The sequence below is a fragment of the Eschscholzia californica genome, unplaced genomic scaffold, assembly GCF_041429995.1.
Source record: "Eschscholzia californica isolate CP2 unplaced genomic scaffold, dmEscCali1.0.p SCAF_1, whole genome shotgun sequence".
In the NCBI taxonomy this organism is placed as follows: domain Eukaryota; kingdom Viridiplantae; phylum Streptophyta; class Magnoliopsida; order Ranunculales; family Papaveraceae; genus Eschscholzia; species Eschscholzia californica.
This window is the reverse complement of record NW_028238198.1, coordinates 31,258,919-31,265,804: the sequence shown is the minus strand read 5'-3', so window position 1 is coordinate 31,265,804 and position 6,886 is coordinate 31,258,919. Positions and strand designations below refer to the sequence as shown.

At 35.1% G+C, this 6,886-nt stretch overlaps 1 pseudogene; it reads left to right on the top strand.

Annotated features, from left to right (window-relative positions):
- The first annotated feature begins 925 nt into the window (after positions 1-925).
- On the top strand, positions 926-6,683 carry LOC147566056 (thioredoxin reductase 2-like; annotated as a pseudogene).
- Positions 6,684-6,886: the final 203 nt, after the last annotated feature.

The window sequence follows — 6,886 nt, the reverse complement described above, 5'->3', positions numbered from 1 at the left end:
CTTTGAGTTTATCAATCATAAACACTACAACTACTTAAATAATATAAAACATAAAATAATTATATTGATAATATAAGATTAAAGTTTTAGAAACATAACCTTAAATAAAACATATATTTAATATATAACATACTAATCGGTTCGGGGCGACTTTTAAGAAAAGAACAAAAAGATAACTTCGTCTTACCTTAAAGTGTTTACGTAAATACTCTATTGAAGCATAAGTTATTTTTAAACCCCTCAACTTAGTCCACCACGATAGATCAATATACTAGCCAATAATACAACTTTTTTGCTAGAACGATCGAATCAGAAATAGTAAATTTTAAAAACTTATTGTCACTCTCTTTCGGGTATGAATCTTTCTAATTCAGACAAGAAGAATTTACATCAACTCAATTCAAAAGTAAGTTTGATTATTCGCTCTCAATGTTCTGAGAAATATTTTCTCTTCTAAAAAATTCACAAAATACCAAGAAGAAAAAAAAACAATCTGTTATCGTTATTAGTTTAACATTGGTTTTTTTTCTTACTTGCATCATTCACATAAATAAGCTTTTGTTACGGTCTTTACTGTCACTAGTTGCTGCTTTTATCTCTTCAAATTCCCAAGATATTTTTGCGCCATTTTTTTGAACAGAGAGAGAGAGAGATGAATCGCAATCTGAAGCGAACTCGGAGCCGGTATTCAAGAATCATATCATCTCTCAAGAAAGCAAGATCAAAATCTTTCGGAAGAATCTTTCCTACCATTTCCATCTCTCCTCGATCTCAATTTCAATCTCCTGCCCAATCAAAACTTCCCCCAATCACCATGATTAACAACAACTTTCAAACCCTAAAAACCCTAGTTTGTTTTATCGGAAGCGGACCGGCTGCTCACACTGCCCCAATCTACGCCGCAAGAGCTGACCTAAAACCTATCCTCTTTGAAGGTTTCATGGCTAACGACGTCGCTCCTGGTGGTCAACTTACTACTACTACAGAAGTGGAAAATTTCCCTGGTTTCCCAGAAGGAATTCTTGGATTAGACCTAATGGATAGATGTAGAAACCAATCGCTTCGTTTTGGCACCAAAATCATCACAGAAACTGTTACAAAAGTTGAGTTTACTACTTCTCCTTGTTGAAAAGGGGGGCAATTAAACCAAATTTGGGTTTGGGCCCAATATAAAAGTGTGGATTTGAGTAAATGGTTTACCAAACTAGAAGGGGTAAAAAAGTAAAAGCCCCATGAAATTAATTAAAAGGGTGTAGAGAGCTCTTTTCTTAGACTAGTTCAAGAACAATCTAGAGAGAGAAAGTAAAAGGAAAATAGTATACAAGAAAATTGAAGAAGAAGACATAGATCTAGTATGAATATTGTGTTTAAGGTAAGAACTAACTTCAATATCTAGTTTAATATTGTGACAAAACTTTGTGTCTCTTGTTTTATGAGATTGTGTAGATCTAAAGAAGCTTTTTTATATGAAAGTATGTTGATGTGAATCTTTTGAGTTTATTTGAGTGTATTAAAGTATCTATACCTCTAATCTCCAACAAATTGGTATCAGAGCCATATTAATTTATCAATTCAAGCTTTTTCAACATTTTTGAGATCTAGGGTTTGTGAAATTTTTGGGGATCTTTTAAGAAAATATCAAATATGATACAAACTCAAATAACTAGGTTAACTAAAGAGAACTAGAACATTGGTGTATTCAAATGAGTGTATTATTGGGATCTCAAGATTTGTGGGATATTGTTCAAAATGGTTATGTAGAACCAACTCAAGAAGAAGAGAGTTTTATGAATGATGTATAAAAGTGTGTTCTTAAAGACTCAAGAAAAGTGGATAAAAAAGCCTTATTTCTTATCTATCAAGGAATTGATGGTCCTACATTTGAAAAAGTGTCTGAAGCAAAATCTTCGAAAGAGGCTTGGAATATTCTCAAGAATTCATTTAGAGGAGTTGATAAAGTGGTAAAGGTTCGTCTCCAAATTTTGCGTGGTGAATTTGGAAGGTTGAGTATGAATGAAGAAGAACTTGTCTCCGATTATGTTTCAAGAGTATTGTCTAATGTTAACGAAATGAAAAGGTGTGGTGAAAAATGTGATGATGTTCGGGTGATGGAGAAGATTTTACGGTCTTTGACACCTAAATTTGATAATGTGGTTATTGTCGTTGAAGAATCAAAAGATTTGGAATCCATGACGGTAGATGAATTGATGGGAACATTGCAATTCCATGAACAAAGGGTGAATAGAAATGTCGCAACCTCTTCAAATTGTTCGGTTGATCAAGTATTTCAAGCAAAACTTACTTTAGAAGAAAAACAATATACACCCCAAAAAGAAAGAAGCTATGAGAGTTATGGTAGAGGTTATGATAATCGTAGAAGAGGCTTTGGAAACCAAAGAGGAAGAAATTTTTTTAATAGAGGAAGAACAAATGAACCAAGAGGAAGAGGTAGAGGAAACTTTACTAGACCTTATAATAGCCAAGGTAGAGACAAAAGGGATATTGAATGCTATAATTGTCACAAGCTTGGGCATTATAGTAATGAATGTTGGTATAAAAATGAAGTTAAGGAAGAATCAAACCTTGTTGAAGATGAAGTAGAAATTAATGTTGATCCTACATTGTTATTTTCTTGTGATGGTCTTGACGAATCACAAACAAACACTTGGTATTTCGACACCGGTGCAAGTAATCATATTTGTGGAAAAAGAGAATTGTTTGTTGAAGTGAAAGGTAATATCCTCATTCAACTAAAAAATGGAAAACATAACTATATTTCCGATGTTTATTATGTTCCCGCAATGAAAAATAATATTTTAAGTTTGGGACAACTTTTAGAAAAAGGTTATGATATAAGATTGAAGGATCTTCATCTCACATTAAGAGATAGCTAAGGTAAAGATGGCAAAGAATAGATTATTTCCCTTGAACATTCAACATGGTGATTCAAAATGCTTAAACTCTATTGTGAAAGATGAATCTTGGTTGTGGCACTTGAGACTTGGGCATCTAAACTTTGATGGGATGAAGACCTTGGCAAGCAAGAATATGGTAAGGGGTTTACCATGTATTGATCACCCAAACAAAGTGTGTGAAGGGTGTATCTTTGGCAAGCATCATCGCACAAGTTTTTCTAAAGAAGGGAGGTGGAGAGCATCTAATATATTGGAGCTTGTGCATACCGATGTTTGTGGTCCATTGAAGCCAATGACAAATGGAGGTAACAATTACTTTCTCACTTTTATTGATGATTTTAGTAGAAAAACATGAGTTTATTTCTTAAAAAATAAATCCGAAGTATTTGAGGTATTCAAAGAGTTCAAGAACATGGTTGAGAAACAAAGTGGTTTTATGATAAAGAAACTAAGGTCCGATAGAGGTGGAGAATATACCTCAAGAGCATTTGATATGTTTTGTAGAGAACATGGGATTGTTCATGAACTTACTCCGTCATGCACACCACAACTAAATGGAGTTGCCGAAAGGAAAAATCGCACCATATTAGACATGGCAAGAAGCATGTTAAAAGAAAAAAGTTTTCCTAGAGAATTTTGGGGTGAAGCCGTTGCATGTGCCGTATACTTGTTAAATAAATGTCCCACTAAAAGTGTCTATATGAAGACCCCGTAAGAGGCATGGGGTTATTACAAGCCTAGTGTATCTCATTTAAAGATATTTGGATGTATTGCTTATGCAAAGATACCGGAAGCAAGAAGAACAAAACTTGATGACAAAGGTGAGAAATGTATCTTTCTTGGGTATAATGAGCAAATGAAATGTTACAAGTTGTTTAATCCAATTGTCAATAAAGTTTTATTTAGTAGGGATGTGGTATTTGAAGAAGATTTGGCATGGAAATGGAAAGGAAAAGAAATTGTTCAAGTTGAACTTAGACTTGAAGGAGAAGAAGAAGAAGATGCCCCACCAAGAAAATTTCAAAGAGACCCACAAACACCATCGTCCTCATCTCCATCATCCTCATCATCGGGGGGAAGTTCTAATGAAGGGCCAATGAAAACAAGAAGTTTAAGAGAGATATATGAAGTTGTGGATAATGAAAAAGAATTAAACTTGTGTTGTTTTCTCATGGATTGTGATCCTATTAGTTATGAAGAAGCCATCCAAGAAGAAAAATGGGAAAATGCCATGAATGAAGAAATTAATGCAATTGAAAAAAATGATACTTGGGAGTTGATAAATTTGCCAAAAGGATACAAACCTATTGGTGTGAAGTGGGTGTATAAGACAAAGAAGAATGCAAGTGGAGAAGTTCAAAGATACAAAGCAAGACTTGTAGCTAAAGGTTACAAGCAAAGAGCCGGCATTGATTATAGTGAGGTATTTGCTCCCGTTGCTCGTATGGAAACAATTAGATTGTTAATCTCTATAGCGGCTCAATATTCATGGAAAATTTATCAACTTGATGTCAAGTCGCCATTCTTGAATGGTATCCTTGAGTAGGAGATATATGTTGAACAACCTTTAGGGTATGTTAGAAAGGGCAAAGAAGATAAAGTTTATAAGTTGAAGAAGGCCCTTTATGGGTTAAAGCAAGCTCCACGTGCATGGAATGCAAGAATTGATAAGTATTTTCAAGAAAATGGATTTGAAAAGTGTCCTCATGAGCACACTTTATATATGAAAGTGAAAGAAGATGGAGGTATGTTATTTGTTTGTCTCTATGTTGATGATTTGATATTCACCGGTAATGATTCAAGACTATTTGATGAGTTCAAGAAGAGCATGATTAAGGAATTTGATATGACCGATATTGGATTGATGGGTCATTTCCTTGATATTGAAGTGAAGCAAATGGAAAATGGCATATTTATTTCTCAAAGTGGATATGCTAAGGAAGTTCTTAAAAGGTTTAAAATGGAGTCATGTAATCCGGTAAACACCCCTCTTGAAAGTGGAGTGGAGTAGAGAAAATGCTCAAGAAGAAGTGATGTCGATCCTACATATTTCAAAAGTTTGATTGGAAGTCTACGTTATCTTACATGTACAAGACCGGATATTCTTTATGGAGTTGGGCTAGTGAGTAGGTACATGGAGACACCGGATGAATCTCATCTTAATGTTGCAAAGAGGCTCCTTCGATATATTAAAGGTACGCTCAATGATGGTTTATTTTTCTCTTGTGAACAAGATTTTAAGCTTATCGGTTATTCCGATAGTGATTGGGGTAGAGACTTAGATGAAAGAAAGAGTACATCGGGGTTTGTATTTTTTATGGGTTACACGGCATTTACTTGGTCTTCTAAAAAACAACCCATTGTGACTTTATCTACTTGTGAGGCGGAATATGTTGCCGCTAGCTCTATGGTTTGTCATGCAATTTGGTTAAGAAATATGTTGAAGCATCTTCAATGCCCTCAAGTTGGTCCAACCGAAGTGTTCCTTGATAACAAATCGGCTATTGCTTTAGCCAAGAATCCCGTTTGTCATGAAAGAAGCAAGCACATTGATACACGCTACCATTTTATTCGTGAACATGTTAAGGAAGGTGATATTGAAGTGATGTATTGTAAGTCTCAAGATCAAATAACGGATATATTTACGAAGCCCTTGAAGCATGGTGTCTTTGAGAGATTGAAGTGGATGTTAGGTATGAGAAGCTATGGAAATTTGGTTTAAGGGGGGATGTTGAAAAGGGGGGCTTTTAAACCAAATTTGGGTTTGAGTAAATGGGCTACCAAAGTAGAAGGGGTAAAAAAGTAAAAGCCCCATGAAATTAATTAAAAGGGTGTTGAGAGTTCTTTTCTTAGACTAGTTCAAGAACAATCTAGAGAGAGAAAGTAAAAGGAGAATAGTATACAAGAAACTTGAAGAAGAAGACATAGATCTAGTATGAATATTTTGTTTAAGGTAAGAACTAACTTCAATATCTAGTTTAATATTGTGACAAAACTTTGTGTCTCTTGTTTTATGAGATTGTGTAGATCTAAAGAAGCTTTATTATATGAAAGTATGTTGATGTGAATCTTTTGAGTTTATTTGAGTGTATTGAAGTATCTATACCTCTAATCTCCAAAACTCCTTTTAAAATCTTCTCTGATTCGAAGATAATTGAGGCGGATTCAGTGATTGTTGCCACTGATTCTGTGGCAAAGAAATTGAACTTTCCTGGATCAGGAAATGGAAATGATGGATTTTGGAATCGGGGGATTTCGGCTTGTGCTGTTTGTGATGGGGCAGCACCCATTTTTAGAGATAAGCCTTTGGCTTTAATAGGAGGTGGAGATTCGGCAATAGAGGAGGAAAATTACTTGACCAAATATGGGTCTAGGTTTTATTTTATTCACAGGAGAGATACATTTAGGGCGTCGAAGATTATGCAAAACAGGGCAATGAGTAACCCTAAGATTGAGGTCTGATGGAATTCGGTTGTGGAAGAAGCTTATGGAGATCACTGGAATAATAAAGGTGGTTCTTTGAGAGGGTTAAAGGTGAAAATTTTGGTTAGTGGGGAGGTTTTTGATTTGAAGGTTTGTGGGTTGTTTTTCGCTATTGGGCATGAACCTGCAACTAAGTTTTTGGATGGACAATTGGAGCTTGATTCCGATGGGTATATCGTGATGAATCCGGGAACGACGAAAACGAGTGTCCGAGGAGTTTTTCCAGCTGGAGATGTGCAGGATAAGAAATATCGACAAGCTATTACGGCTGCTGGTACAGGTTAGTGTTATTTCTTTGAACTATGGTCGTTGAACTCTAAATTCAGTTTCTTGTATGCAATTGTATGATTTCATATTGCAAAATGGTGATTGTTTTTCATGGAAACATATGTGTCCATGTCATCGTAGCAAACTTCTAGACATGGAAGAAAAGTAGGCTAAAAGTGTTTAGGCCGGGAACTGTTGCAAATACTACATAAGAATTAAAA